Consider the following 15,863-nt stretch of genomic DNA (forward strand, 5'->3'; position numbering starts at 1 on the left):
ACATTCGAACCACAACACATATCTCTTGGAAAGGCAGTGTTGGAACAAGAAGAAATATTTAACATAGAGGTAAAAAAGGGAAGTGGTTACTATTGACGGCCTATGCTCTGTTAGTAATACTTCCGACTAATGAGGACCAGAAACGAGACTGGAGCCAACTGACCCCAAAGAGGAAATCTATCAGATCCTGTAACTGAGAAGAGTCCAGTAGTAGTAAAGACTTTGGGAACAACTGGAGGCAGGGCCCAGGCGATGTCATAGAGACTTCATGTTGCATCCCTTGAAACAGTGGGCACAGCTGTGAGTCACAGCAGAAAACTCACAGTGCTCTAATCTCTCAGCTCTAGGGAACTCTAAGAATTCTGGTGGAAAAGGACCGAATGGGCCGCGGTTCCTCAGCTCACTCACAGGGCTGTCTAAACAGAGGATCACTGCTAAGGTGACAGTGTCCTCTGATCAACCAGGCATGGTCACATGATCAACCAAGTGTTGTCACACATTCATCCCACTTGTTTGGACAACAGGTTCTCCATAGACGGTGATCGAAGGAGAAGACACGGTAAGAAATGCCCCTGGATAACAACAGGTGCCCACAAGTTTATCACACATATGAGTGCTTCAGTTCCTTGTAATAACGCTTTAAGATAACAGCACCAGCTAGCACTGAGTGCCACTTATTTGGGTGTCCTGACAGCTCTGCTGGGTAGGTGCTGGGGTTTGTACCCTGGTTAGTGTTGTTCTGTGGGAGTGCATCAAAGGCGAGGCTCAAAGCGGTACATGAGCTTGCCTGGCATGGTTCTGGTAGAAGCCACATCTAACTCTGGATAACTCAAATCCAGAGGCCACTTTTCTCCATTTCCGTGAGCTTGTTCCTAAGTCCGTCACCGTTCCCACTTCATGGGCAAGTAAAGCTCGGAGCAGTCAAATTACCTCTGCATAGCCGTGGTAAGCTGCAGCCCCTCCCCGGCCCCCGTGTTCAGTTCGAATCTTCACACCAGTCTGAATGACAAACCAGTGTCAAATCTGCTTCTACAGCCTGAAAAGTGGAAAATGTGCTAGTTTTCCATTCCTGGCATCATCAACTTAAAAACAAAAGGCCCCTGTACGCTCAGTTTTGGAGATCCCAATCCATAACAGACCAGCCTCCTTATTTTGGATCTATGGCCGCTCGGCCAGCCATGTCTGGAGCACACAGAAAAACACAACCTCATCCTGAGGGGTCAGAGAGAAAGAGGAAGAACCATGCATGGAATGCGGGCTCTGCTGGATAGTTTTGTGTCAACTCAACACAAGCTAGTAATTTGGAAGGAGGGAACTTCAACTGAAAAAAATGCCTCTAAAGATCCAGCTACAGGGCGTTTTCTTAATTCTATAGATGGGGGAAGACCCAGCCCATTGTGGGTGGTACCATCCCTGGGGTGGGGTTGATAATGAGTTTTATAGGAAAGCAGGCTGAGGAAGCTAGTGGAGCAGGCCAGTAAGCAGCATCCCTCCATGGCCTCTGGGTCAGCTCCTGCCTCCAGGTTCTGGCTGTTTGAATTTCTGTCCTGACTTCCATCCACTGTTGTGAACAGTTCTGTGGAAGGATAAGCCAAACAAACCCGTTTCTTTCCAACTTGCTTTTTTCTTTCTTCCTTTTTTTTCTTTTTCCTTTTTCCGAGTCCTGGTGTTTCATTACAGTAGCAACACCTGAACTAAGACAGGAATCAGGGCCCACCTGTGGTTCTGCTAAGCCCTTAACGTTTTTCTACCGTCACATACTGCCTGGCCCTCCAGCTATGGAGAGTTGAAGATCTCCTCAGTTTTGTCTCAGGGAGACAATGGACCGTCACATGTCTCAATGTTTCTTCCAGGCCTTTGCTGGTCACTGACCTCTGTCTGCTCACAGATCCAGCACCCTTACACTGCTTATCTCCCCTCAAGTCTGCTCTTGAGTATGAGGGACATGGCTCGGGGATCCCTCTGCTGTAGTCTACACACTACCAGCAAGGACTCCACCTCAGGTGCTAAGTGTATCTGAGGTCTTAGCGTCCTGGCAGAAGGACCAGGAGTCGAAACTATGCATCTGATTTGTCTGGGATTCCTAGTGAGCTGATGCACGGGGGGGGGGGGGGGGGGAGGAGGAGGAGGAGGAGGAGGAGGAGGAGGAAGAGGAAGAGGAAGAGGAGGAAGAGAGAGAAAGAGAGAGAGAGAGAATATGCTCAGGACTTGAGCTTAGCCCCTCTGTCTCAGATCATCATCAGAAAAGGAGCTAGTAATAAGCCAATGTCTCTGGGGTGTTGTGGGGACAAATGGACACCAGGAAGCGTTGAATACGGCATGTAGTAGTTGCACAGTGAAAGGCTTGCCGTTAACTCTTGCTAGCTAGAGAATGGAGCAGTGCACCGGCTGTGCTCTGGGGTCAGTGGTGTGAGCTCTTTAGCATCTAGGAAACAGCCCAGGCTCCAGCGTCCCAAGAGGGCTGGATAAGCAATACATGTAGATCGGGGAGATCTGGCTCCTGTTGGTTCTGCTGCTCACAAGTTGCCTTGCCCCTCTGATCATGGTTCTATTATACAGAGGACGGGGTGACACGGTGGCTTGTTTTACGACCTGGGAGATACTGATTTCTCATTCCTGCACGAACGTTCAGCCTTTGCTTTTACACAGTTGAGGTAGGGTAGGGGTTTCATCTACCAAATGCTAAGCAGATAATAATGTCCAAAATTCTCTCGAAGGAACATTGGGTAGGATGAAAGAACGCTTACAAGACCCAAATTTCCCCAGATGGGACAGCTTTGGACAGGTTGAGGGGTTGGCCTTGGAGGTTGAGCAGGTTGGGGTTAGGGGGGTACTGCCCAGTTACCTGTCCTGGATCCATGTGTACCATGTTTATTACTAGGTAATGGAAGCTATTCACGCAGTCGCATGGGGTGACAAGGGCCCTGATTATTCTCCTCTGAGTTCACTGAGCTGTTTGACAGTGTTGAAAACACGACACTGAGGTTAAACCCAGTGTCACTCCAATGGAATCACAAGAGGCTTGGGAAGTTAATCCCCAGGCATCTGAAAACAATACAGAGATGTCCAGGGAGCTAACCGGAGTCCCTGTGCTGCCTCTGTGGCAGCTTCTTCTCCTGTCATGGTGCCAGTCACTAGTAGATCCAGAATTCAAAACCAAGCTTCCTTGATCTCCGGGCTCAGATTCCTAACCAGACTGTCTGTACTGGGGTTCGGAGAGGTTCAGTAAGGGAAGTGCCAGTTGCCTGGGGGTGGCTTGGTGAGTACTGACTGACTCCTGGGAATCATCCAGAGGCTAGCCCTGAGCCCTGCCTGGCTGGCTGACCAGAGCCTGATCCTCTCTGCAGTACCGTCTGCAGCTCACCAAGCCTTCTGCAACTGCCTTATTCTTCCATTTTCTCATTCAACTTTAAAACACAGCTCCATGCGGTACGTCTGCAGCTCACCAAGCCTTCTGCAACTGCCTTATTCTTCCATTTTCTCATTCAACTTTAAAACACAGCTCCATGCGGTACGTGTCTCTATTAAACTCTGCTGTAAAATAGTGCTGTAAAAGTGAAAAACCCAGTGGAGAAAACAAAAGGCACACTAGCCAGCTTTCCAACAGGGCTCCTACCTGATGCAGTGAAACAACAGGACCCCAGTGGGAAGCCAGCCTGCTGGGATGGTGGTCAGGATGGGGAGGGTGCTGGCATTGGCTCTTATCTGGAGCCTTGAACGAAGAGCCCTGGGTGGTCCTTGCGTGCTCTGTTGCCTCTCTGGGGTTCAGTGCCATGTCTAAAGAGGACTGGATGAGGTATTGTCTTTTTGGATAACCTATGGCTATTGAGGTGGGAGTTGCAAGGTCGTGCTCTCCAAGGGCTTGGCCAAGCAGAGCTCACAGACAACCGACATAAGTTCCCCAACTGCTTCCCCCTTGTATTGACCCCAAGTTCCACACTGTAGGAAGCAGGGTCTTCTCTTTGGTTTGTGAAACATTAAGACATGTTTCCCTATCACATGTGTGGATAGGTCATGAATGTGAGTGGGTATCATGTCACTCCTGGGTTTTCTATTTTCCAAGTATTGACCCCACTTCTACTCCAACTTCTTCTGTGTTCCTGTGTTTCTTGTTCTCGATCTCTGAACTAAATTAAGCCAGAACCAGGAGAGTAGACATGGAGAATGTGATGTCCCCTTCCCTGTCTAGGATTTGCCCAGATGAACATAGAAAACCTCACCATAATGTTGGAGAGAAGGTTTGAATTGTCCTGTAGACTATACCACATAGTATTAGAACCAAGCATTGTTTAGACCAGTGGGTCTCAACCTTCCTAATGCTACAACCCTTTAATACGGTTCCTTATGTCGTGGTGACCCCCAACCATAAAGTTATTTTTGTTGCTACTTCATAACTGTAATTTTGTTACTGGTATGACTCATAATGTAAATATCTGATATGCGACCCCTGTGAAAGGGTTGTTTGACAACCTCCGGGGTTGTGACCCCCCAGGTTGAGAACCACTGGTCTGGACTAGCTTCTTGGCAGGGCATCTAAACTCCTGGGGATCTTATTAGAAGTTGGACTCTGGCTCCGTAGGTCTGAGATGGAACCTGGGAATCTAAATTTCAAACAATGTGCCCTATGACGGCCCAGAACTATAAATTCTACACGGCAAGGGTAGGCTTTCGTTCTTATCGAACAGAAAAGACACCCTTTAATGCTGACTCCTGGCTTGTTGGATCTGGAATGGACCAGGGTATTTGACTTTATAAATAGGCATGCTTGGGGATGCTGAATGCGGCGTTGGATGTGGCCATACCTTAGGAAACACCCATCTAGGATAACCCCTGTTTCTTTATGGATTTTGGAGGAGAAATCCTTCGAGCCCCTCCATTTGGCTACACAGCCTATACACTTTCCAATTCCTCATAAAAGACCTGCAGTGGCTGTGTCCTTGTGCCCATTACACAGAAGTTGAAACTAAAGCCTAAACATCTAACCACAAGGAATAAACCCAGGGTATTCTAACTTACAATTCCTGGCTTTATTTCCCCACCCTGTCAAGTACCTCCGACACACTTTAAATGGTTTAGGGACTGAGAAAGAGGGGGGGAAAATCACATATTGGCAAAATGTTTGTTCAGTACTTTGAGTGTATGCATGCTCATTTTTGTGGGCATATATGAATACACGCTCGTATCAGAGATTTCAGACGTTAAGACGAAATTTTAAAAGATAAGAATCTAGCAAACAGGTTCGTAAGTAGGCCTTTCTGGACTCCCTACCATTTACCAGAGGTAGGAGTTAGATTTTACATTTTTAATCCCTTTAGCCCTTTGGGCAAACAAGAAAGTTCTCCAAAGTATCAGACAAGAGAGCATTCTGGCAACTGGGAAATTGTTTGGAATCTTTTTTTTTTAATTTTTTTTTCCCAAAGAGGCAAAGAAAAGCAAGCTGTGAGTTTACAGCGCTTTGGAATTGCAGAATATGCTTGTAACTTTTACAATTCTGCACAGACTTCTCTGCCACATCTGGTTGATATTACTGGCAGGGGTATATGGGAGAATAAACCACGGGGTGGAATGTGAGACATCCCACAGAATGAGTTTCTTATAGGTTGCTGCTTAAAACATTTCGAGTCTCCTTCATTTTGGAAGGGTGGCTTAAGTGATTTTGTGGATTTAGTATTTTCTTTGGTTGGAAGGTACAGGGTTTTCTTGGTTTGCCTAGTAGGGGGTTCCAAGATAGTTTTCTGTGGATGTGTTTGCCACTCTCGGGTCATGCCATGGGCTCCAGAGATAGAAATGATCCAATGGGAAAGCCAGAGTCAAACCTTTGACAAACAGTGCTGGACAGAGGTGGTCCCTTTGATAGTAAACCCTTGGGAACAGCCAGATCGCTACAAAAAGTGGAAAACTTTGGGGAAAGGTGTTACCTAAGAGAGGGCTTTGGAAAAGATCCCGTATCTTAGCTGCTGCTGACAAACAGCTGATGAGAAGGAGGACTTGTTTCCTGGTTCACACGGGGTGGGGGGAAGTCTCTGTAACCCAATACGTTCTCTGTATATGTATACGGGTATGTGTTTGCATATGCATATGAGTGGTGGGGGAGAGGAGAGATGATACCTTGCTGTACTCGGGATTGTCAGTTCCTCGTGACATTTCTGCCCAGTCCACAGGGATAAGACTGTATGACTAGAAACAGCTAGAATATTCCGGTTACCTACTGAGTGTGTATGTGTGTGTGTGTGTGTGTGTGTGTGTGTGTGTGTGTGTGTGTGTGTTGTTTCCCTGTGCTGTTGGGGTGCCTAGAACCAAGAACTGTCTAATCAACCCAGAGGGTGTGAATTTGGGCTTCTTGCCACCTGGCTCTTTCTCAGGCTTCCTTGGCTGAGACCCACCTTCAGAGTTGGAACCCTGACAGCCAAGCGCTCGGTGCACAATACCAGGGCGGCTCAGCACCCTGCAGCACACGGCGGAGTTGGCCAACTTAGACAGGGATTTATGGCCATTCCCAAGAATGTGCAGATAAAGAGTGTGGTATTCGTTACACATGAGAAACCAGAGCCAACTTTCACACACATCACGGCGTCCTCATGGTCCGTAAGAGATAGACATCGCCTAGGGACTCAATCATTATGAGGCTACTGCCTTCTACATAGAAAAATAACCTTTGTAGGTGGGCAGACCCCAAACACGCGTTCTTGCATTATCTGAATGATACAAATATATCCAGATTCAACAATGCTGAAATAGAGTTCTAAAACTACATTCAGCACCACTATCAAACATTTCTAAATATTTGTAGCACAGTCATCTCTCGTTTTTAACCTGCGTTTGGGGATCTCCTTCGGGAACAAATAGAGTTTTAATTTGATATGCCAGACTCTAGAATAAATTCAAGCTATAAACACACACACACACACACACACACACACATACACACACACACACACAACACCCCTGTAACTTTCCTTTCTCCTGGCTTTCCTAGGGGATCACGTCCCTAGATTTGAGCATTAGAATCCATTCTTAAGGTTTACAGTTCATTTACAAGCCTTGGAGATTGAGGCCCGGAACGAACGTGTTGATCTAATATTAAAAACAGCAAAACTGTGATAACACAGCACTGTCCAAAGCAAACAGAAATAGAGACATTTAAGTAAATTTTACATTCCTTGCCTGGGTTAGATGTGCAGGGCCTGCGATTTTGACTCATGGTTTAGAATAATATTTTACTGTGTAATTCATGATGTGTTGTCCCCGCCCCCCGTAGTTGCTCTGTAGCTCTTCCTTACCTTGTGTGTGGTAATGAAGTCTGCTTGGAAGTGTGGCCTCCCCTTGATTGGCACTACCTGTTGTGTAGCCAAGAGTTCTCCCTGGTTGTAGAGGTGGGACATCCTGCCAGGGAACCAATGGTTTTGCTTCTACTGTGTGTCTAGAGCTCTGGACCTGATTTTTTTTTTTAACTTGACGAGTCAGGTTTTGATGGAAATAGACACAAAATAGACATTTCCCTGAGCAGGGAAACACCTCAGCCTTTCGAAGACCATGAAGTCACTATGGGGGGTGGAGGGGGGGAAGCCATTTCTAGGAAGTGAGCTAGAACTGATTTCCCCTCATCTCAGTCAGGTGCAGCGGACACCACGCTGCGAACCAAAGTGTTGAGGGAAATCTAACTTCAGTAAATGTTTAAAACTGATGACCTGCGGTATCAGTATCGAAATCTGGGCCACAAAGTTTTATCTTTTAATTTCACAATAACCCAGTCTTGCCATCATTCTCTCTGCTGCCTACTCCTTTTCAAAATTGCATGGTTGGGGCCAGAGAGATGGCTCAGTGGTTGAGAGCACTGGTTGCTCTGTGTCCAGTTCCTAGCACTCACGGAGCAGTTTGTAACTTTCTATTAAGTCCACTTTCAGGGAACCGACGCCTCCTGTCTTCTGCAGGATCCTGCATGTACATGGTACACATAATACATGCATGCAAAGTGTCCAGACACAATTTTAAAAAATCTTTAAAAATTCATGTATGCTTGGCATCTATACATGTCATGTAGCACCATGTGCATGCATCTAATACACCATATAATCCATACACATGTCATGCTCTGCCACACACAGTCATATCACAACACACATGTAATTGTACCATAGCAAACTTCACTACATACTACACCACACACACATACCACACACACACCCTTCCTCACAATATTCTCACATAGCTATTATGCCATAGTCATACATTATAGCATACCACACAGATACATGTATCATGCCATGCCCATTCACATAGAATAACATAAACACAGACCGCATACCTATGTGCTAGAGCACACCGATAGAATAATACACACACACACACACACACACATACACACTCTCTCTCTCTCAGACACACACTCTCTGTCTCTCACACACTCTCTCTCTCTCTCTCTCTCACACACACACACACACACACACACACACATACACACATACACACTGTACTATGCCTGTGTACATGTCATACCATGTCACGCACATATCTGTGTCATAGTACACAAGATACAGGCAGGAAAAAACAAAAACCCCAAAACCCTTTCTAGGCTCTGAACCCCAATATAGGTATAGTTTTGCTTTAGTGAGGGCCTTGGTAAGGCAGCTCCAATGACTGAGTAATGCTATGCTGGGTGCTGTGATACTGGGGTTGTGAAGGCAGTAGCCGATGGTGGGGATGCACCGTCTCCTTGGCTTATAATTGGTGTCTGTGGCGCATGGTGTTGCTATGATGAGTCTGTATCAGAGACAATGAGTCGTCGCTGCAAATGTTTCCCGGTCTCTGGAGAAATCCTCGCTTTTGTTTCCTGCAAGAGACTTGCCTGGGTCAGGCTTCTCTCTGAGACCTTCAGGGACTTCAGTTCTTTCTTAAGAACCCAGGACAAAGCACCGTCAGCCGCCAGATCCTTAGGGCTCAAGCACCGAACGAAATTACCTTAGGAAATAGTCATTATCGAGTTCACTGCTGATGGCGCTCTCTGCAGACCCTCATCCATTTGCAGAGCACTTCCTTTATTGAAATGGGAGTGAAGGATGGGGATTCATTAGGTCTAATGAGACCGGAAAGCAGCAGGCAGAGACAGGGCTTCCCTGGGAGCACGTGACCCCCACCACCCACCCTTCCCCCTGTGTCCCTGGCCCTGTGGACGGACACTGGCAAGAAGGTCAGGAGACTGTCAGTTCTGCTCTCTGCCTGTGTTCCCAATTGTGGAACACCTTCTGTCTTGGCTCCATCACCCCAGGAGTAGGCTCGCCCTTTCTCTGGGAGATGCTTACCAACGGCCTCCTCAGCAGCTAACCTGCTGCTTCTCCTTTGCCATCGCCGGTCATCATCATTTTGAGTGAAATCAGACCTCCTCATATGCACAAATTAAACCTTCGAGTAACGACGGCTGGTCCTGCCAACTCCAATACCCTACCATCCAGTTCCTGCCCCTCTTTTGGTGGCACCTCAGGCCGCTGCTCCCTACTTCACTGTCATCCCATGGGACTTCCTCCTGTCATTAGGATGGCTCAGCCTGTTCTTGGAATATGCAGATTCCAGATGTCAGCAGGGCCCTGGCTCCAACTTTCCTTCCTGAGAAATCCCTTCTGGCCCCTCTGTGTGTGGTGTATGGCGATCTCCCCGCTTACTGGTCACAGTCTGCAGGTTGACCCTGTTTTGTTTTCTTTAGAGCACTTGCTGCCACCTGGATTCTCTAGCTCATTTGTTTGATGACTTGTTTACTTTCTGCTCTGTCACCTGTAATGGGAGGTAGGCATCTTGGGGGCCTGGATGCTGTTTGTCTTATTAACTCTGAATCATCCACGCTGGCATCTAGCACATGGTGGCTATTAGAGGAAAACTCTCAAAGTGAGATAAGAATAATAGTAAGAGAAACCCAGTCTCTTCAAAGGTGACTTCTTCTTCTCAACGGTGGGGTCAGAGGTACTTTCTGTTGCAAATTCCATCTCTCTCTTCCTTGTTCCGGAATGCCCCAGAAGACTCATTAAGAACATGTATGTACCAGTGTGCCTACGAATGCTCACACACAGAGAGAACCGTGTCTTACATGCTTGTAAGCAACACACAGGGAGAGGATAAGGTCACGGCAGGCAGGATTTCACGCTTGGGCAGTGGGTACCCCTCCCCCCCACCCCCGCAGAGAGAAATGGCCCTGGGAGGCTCCCCATCTAGTAGATATGAGCCAGTGCGCAACACTCGGAGCCAAGGAGAGGAGCGCTGGTTTTGATGATTATTTCAAAGGTCTGGGAATAATATTCTCCGATAAAATGAAATGGAAAGATAAACTGTTGGCTTCATCTCCAGGCCTCGTTGATTTTTGACTTCTAGTGGGCACTGAAAGAGATCGTCCAGTTACTGGAAGCCTCTGCTCAGAGAAGGCTTAAAAATAAAGGACCAAGAGGGATTCACACTAAAATCAAACTTGATTCGGAGGGGAGAAAAAGAAGAAAGAAAAAGGAGGGAAAGGACGGAGAAAAGGCTAGATCACGCCAATGTACTAAACACTGGCCTAAACTTCCAAATTACTTTTCTCTTGATCTGGGATCTAAACCAGAGGTGGTTTGAAAGACATCTGGTGAATGAGTCCAAAGCTGAAATGAACCATATCTTCTAAACCAATCAAACGGGAACCACTCCGGGACATCAAAATATGAATGTTTTCCAAACCGACTCTCTCTGAAGCTCTACAGCAGTGCTGTGTAATCAGGAGCGCCAACCTATCGTTTGTTGTTCTTCTGTTTCTCCTTCCAGGAAACCCACCAACGTGCAGCATCTCCCACACCACACTACAGAACGTGGGCTCTTGGGACCCTCTTCATTGTCCCATGTCGGTGGGAGGTGCCCCTGTTGTGGGTAGCCCGATGTCATTGCCGCCTCTAATCCCATGTAATGAAGGAGGAGATGACTGTCCGTGGAGGCTGAGATCGTTTAAAGAATAGGCGAAACAAAGGAAGAGAATTTGGAGGAGGGCAAAAGGAAAGGGAGGATCCTCCCAAGGCCAGTGAAAGCATTTCTGATCACACACGGGCTCAGTTCTGAGTTATTCTCTGCATGAGACCTTGTCTCCTCCATGACAGCTCTGGTATTTATCATCCTAGAATGCCAGAACTCATTGATGCCCTCTGTAACTTTAGACCCCTGTTCTCTTTCCACTGTTGGAAAACTGAGTCATACAGCAAAAAGGGACCCCACATCTCTACCTCTCAGATTTCTGGTCTTGAGCACAGCCTACCTTAGCCATGATTTCTCAGGAAGTAATGGGAAAACCATGGAAGAGGCCTATTAGCTTAGGACATGGAGGATTGACGTGTGCCCGGTCTGGGCTGCCCAGAGTAGCAACTGTCTTTTAAGAAAAGAAATGTGCATTCAGACACTTCATCTACCAATGCCTGAGTCATGTACTTCTCAGGCACCATCACCCCTGAGAAATATGTCGTCTGTGGTCTTTATTAATCATTTAATTATCTGCAGATGCAAAAAAAAAAAAAAAAAAAAGACTTGCTGGAGAAACCAAGGATTTGTACCCATAAAGGGTTTCTCCATGGTCCTATGGAAGCATATTGGTCATGTCATGACATACTTCAGGCAGGGAACTGAAAGGGTAGACCTCACTGGAGAGCCAGTTCAAGGAAAAGAGTCTGCAAGTTAGGTGATCAGAAAGAGGAATGGAGGCCAGCTCCCTGACCCCACACTCTTTCTTCATGCTAAAAGAATGGTGGCACCATCTAAAGACATGCTGGGACCACCCATGATGGGAAGAGGAGGAGAGGTCTGCTTAGAGTAAGTGAGGGAGGAGACCACTTCCCACAGCTAGCACTTCCCACTTCTAGGTCCAGACACATGGGGAAAGCCAGCCCCAGGAATCTCCATAGCAAATGGGAGTCCCTACCAGAAGCATCCCCTTCCTATACTAGCTGGTTGCTTCTGCTTTCTAAGGGATTCCTGCTATTTAAAAAATACTTCCCAGCCTATGACTGTGACCCAGACTATGAAGAACTGACCAGGTTTTCCTGGTGGGCAGGCTCACTGGTGTGCCCCAGCCCCACTCACAGGGCCATATATAACCCACTTACCTGCAGCTAATTAGCCAGGCCTCAGTGTGGAGTCCCAAATTGCTATGTTAATGATGGCAGCCCTCCCTCCCTCCCCAAGAAGTGCTGATTTTCCTTCTCAGCATGAGGGACTTCAATAAGATCTCTTTCCAGTGATATAATTTGATTCCTCCATAGGAAGCTGCTTTGGCCCTACCTCACTTAACACTAAATCTTTCCATAGATACTCTCATTACTTAATCTTTGCAGGCCCTGGACCAGCCCAGGCCTCTTATTTATTTATCTGGGGCCCTGTTTATTTCCCTGTTGTAAATTACTCCTGGCTCCTGGAGGTCTGATTGCCTCAGTGATAGGCTAATAGCTGGGAGCTTCTGCACATGCCTTGTGTGATGAGGGAAATAATACTTAGCTTATGGGAGAGAAAGACACCCTCCATTTATTTCAGTGGGGGGAATATTACTCAGAGGAAAGGGTCAAATCACTTACCTCATAGCTGCTAGTGGAAGTCAGTGTAATCACTGACAGAATTGCTTGAAACAAATCGTCCCGCCTATAAATCAGATTCTCTGGTTCTCTGAGGCAGAAGGGGAGTTCTGTTGGTTTGAACCAGCTCTGCCTCTCACATGGGGTGGGTTTCTAGAATAGTGTGTGTGGACAGGAGGTTGGCTGAAGGAGTGTGCCCTTCGCCAACTCTGAACCCTTACTAAAAATGAGCAAATATCATTCGAAGGCCTGTCTAGCGACTTGCGACCTGTGATTGGAAAGCACAATTTATTGGAGCATGGTCAGTCATTTACATATTTGCAGTGGTCTATCTGTAGATAGGGCGAGGTTCTGACAGAGAGTGTGTAGTCGCTGAGGCACAAATCGTTACAATCCATGTGTGAGTTGATGGACCCTACTCTACCGATAAAGTCTTGGTAGTTCTTTGGTATTGTGATGAAGAGAGAGATACATATGGGTCACTCCTCTTCTTCCAGAAGATTCCTTGTCGAAGAACCTGGAAGGTCCCTCATCTCGTCACTGTAATATCCTCTTGCTGTGGTGTCTCTCAGCCCCAGACCAGGTGGCTTAGTGGGTACCATGAACCCATTTGACAGAAGAGAAAAGTAGAGGTTCTGCTTCCTCATTCCGACCTGGGATTCATAGCTCGTCTAGCTCTGAATTCTATCTTATTTCATCAGAATCTTCTGTTTCCCTGGGAAAACCAAGAGAACAGGCTTTGGCAGTAGGGGAGAATTGATCCATACTTGGCCTCTCTGCAGGAGAGCTGATGAAAGGGGGCCCATGAGCAGCCAAGTCGGAGGAGACCAGCGAGAGAAGAAATGAAAGGATCTTATTTTATTCAATCCACACTCACTCTGGGGCGGAAAGTGGCGCAGGCCCAAGAGTATGTTTATCAGTGTTGGGAAACACAACAAGGGCTTGTCACGAGAAAGGGGGAAGACGAAGAGAAGGCCTGGATGGTAGGGAGGGAGCGTATTCATGGCTTTCCTAGGCCGTGTGGTATGGTCAGCTGAAGTAAGAATGTGGTCCATGTCACTTCCTTGTGAGCTCTGCGGCTGATGTGGTGGGTGGACCATGGCTCTGATACCCTTAGAAACACTTCTCTAGGCTTAGGTGAGAGGGGAGCAAAAAGGATTCTCTTAGTTTGTCCACAAGCTCGTGGGAGTCACTGTGGTGTCTGTAGCAACTGTACACAGAGTTTGTGAGATGAGAGCCTGGGAGGACAGGAGAGTATGATGAAAACCATAGTAAAACAACAACAACAACAACAACAACAACAATAATAATAACCACCACACAATCAAAACCACTGCACTATGCCTCCCATAAGCACCAGGGGTTATTCTTAACATCATAGTCTGCAGAATCTCTTCGGTGCTCCTGTCTCTTGTAAGGTGGTTATTTCTGTTTTATTTCATTGGGAAGGAAGTGAGGTCCTAGAATGATAATTTGCTCAAGCTAGTAGGCACATGATGGAGCCAACATGGCTGACTCCTTGGCTGCTTGCCTGCTGGGGGCAGAAGGTAGGGAGAGCGACAAACATGTGGTCACATTACCTTCCCTCTGCTATGAGAGCTCAGGATTTGGCTCTTAAAGGCCACAGTGTAAATGTATATAGAGTCAGGCAGAGATGGGGAGACACTCAAGGGTGATGATATATTTAAGCTTAGCTGTTGTCTGGCTTGCAGTAAGAGCTCAGTAGGCCCCCACCCACTTTGTCCCCTCCTTTCTTGCCAGCAACGATAAGATCATAAGACACAAGTCCAGGTGCTGGGCTGTGCTGAGCTGTGCTGCAGGTAGAAGGCCAACCTCGGCTGCCTTCCTGTAGCCCATACAGCGGGCAGAGAAAAAAACCCAAGCAAAGCCGGATGCAGAAGACCTGCCGGTGTCCCACTTGTTCTAGGGGAATTGAATTCTGCCAATTCAACTCTCCTCTGCTGAACTTCAGTTCAGGAGTGCTAGGCAACCCTGGGAAAGTTTCTGCTACCTCCGAGCTCCAGTGCAAAGGCATAAGCATGTGAACAAGCCACGGTACAGACTTGCCCTCTCCCCCTCCCTTCTCCTAGACACACACTCACCTATTCTGTCCATGCCGCTCCATGATCTGGCTACTGACCACCCTCCCTACTTGGAATGCCCAGCCTTCTCGCTCCAGACATAGCCAAGCCGAGCAACAGAGCTGTGTGGATTTTAAAGAGTGAGACTTGTCTGTGATAGAGTTACTGCAAACCCGGATGATAGAGTTACTGCAAACCCGAACGGCAGTAATCCTTACAAAGCACTTGGCACCGTGCCTAGCGCTCAGCAAATGTTAGCTGCGCTTACACAACTCTTGGGGCTCAAAGCCTCCCATTCAGAGAAGGGCCACACTGGGGCTACCTCACTTGACAGAGATCCTTGCTTCCGTCTGTCCATGGAATTCTTCAGTGTGGTCATCAGAACCGCATTGGTGACACCTTCTTGGTAGTTTCGGTATTATTTCATGACATCGCCGTGCATCTTTGCTGTTACTAAATGTGATGTTTCCTGTGTGTCTGTATTCTTCTCCCAACAACAGAGTACATAACTGTGCTGTGTCCTGGGCAGGTTTCGTACAGAGTAGCCAGTAGCCAGCCTGTTTAGGAGCTGCCTGACTGGGTAAAGCAAGGGGTTTAGAAGAATTCAGACACTTGTAGTTCTCGTCTTTTGTCCATTTATTTGTTTGGTTTTCTCCTTTTCAAGTGCATGCATGTATGGAACGCATGAATGTGTGTTTGCATGTTTGTACGTGTGTGGATGAACATGTGTGCACAGGTGCATGTCTCTGCAAATGTGTGTGTATGTGTGTGTGTGTGTAGGTACGTAGGCCTGAGGTTGATATCAGGAATCTTTCATCTCTGTTTTACCTTATTCTTTGAGACAGTGGCTCTTAGTCAAGCCCAGAGCTCACTGATATAACCAGTTTCACTAGCCACATTGCCCTGGGGATCCTTTCTCTCTTCCTTCTAAGGCTCGAATTTCAGATGGGCCTCCATGCTCCTCACCTGGTATTCACTCAGATGCTGAGGATCCCAACTCTTGCTTTCAGGACAAGGTTTTAAGCCACTAAGCCAGTCCCTGCCCTAAGGAAAGATTATATGGGGCAATACCAAGGTGAAATCCTGCTTCCAGAGGTATTGCATTTGACCTTCACAGTCTTTTAAGAAATGAATCGACTCTATTTAAAACTAGAGTTGACGGAACAGTTCAAGTTTCTTGCCTCACCCAATGCCCCAGTGGTAACATCTCAGAGCTACA

General features: G+C 47.1%; 1 protein-coding gene and 1 long non-coding RNA gene across 2 annotated transcripts in view; one reads left to right on the forward strand and one right to left on the reverse strand.

The window, feature by feature from the left end:
* Positions 1–15,863, forward strand: part of Slit3 (slit guidance ligand 3) — a 585,823-nt gene that overhangs the window by 116,368 nt on the left and 453,592 nt on the right.
* Positions 12,835–15,470, reverse strand: LOC148002814 (uncharacterized). Its single transcript, XR_015631178.1, has 2 exons — positions 14,666–15,470; positions 12,835–13,801 (listed from the first exon to the last, which is right to left on the reverse strand). It is a non-coding gene; the product is annotated as an uncharacterized LOC148002814 (long non-coding RNA).

This window comes from Rattus norvegicus, chromosome 10, assembly GCF_021556685.1.
Source record: "Rattus norvegicus strain SHRSP/BbbUtx chromosome 10, alternate assembly SHRSP_T2T, whole genome shotgun sequence".
Taxonomy (NCBI): Eukaryota; Metazoa; Chordata; class Mammalia; order Rodentia; family Muridae; genus Rattus; species Rattus norvegicus.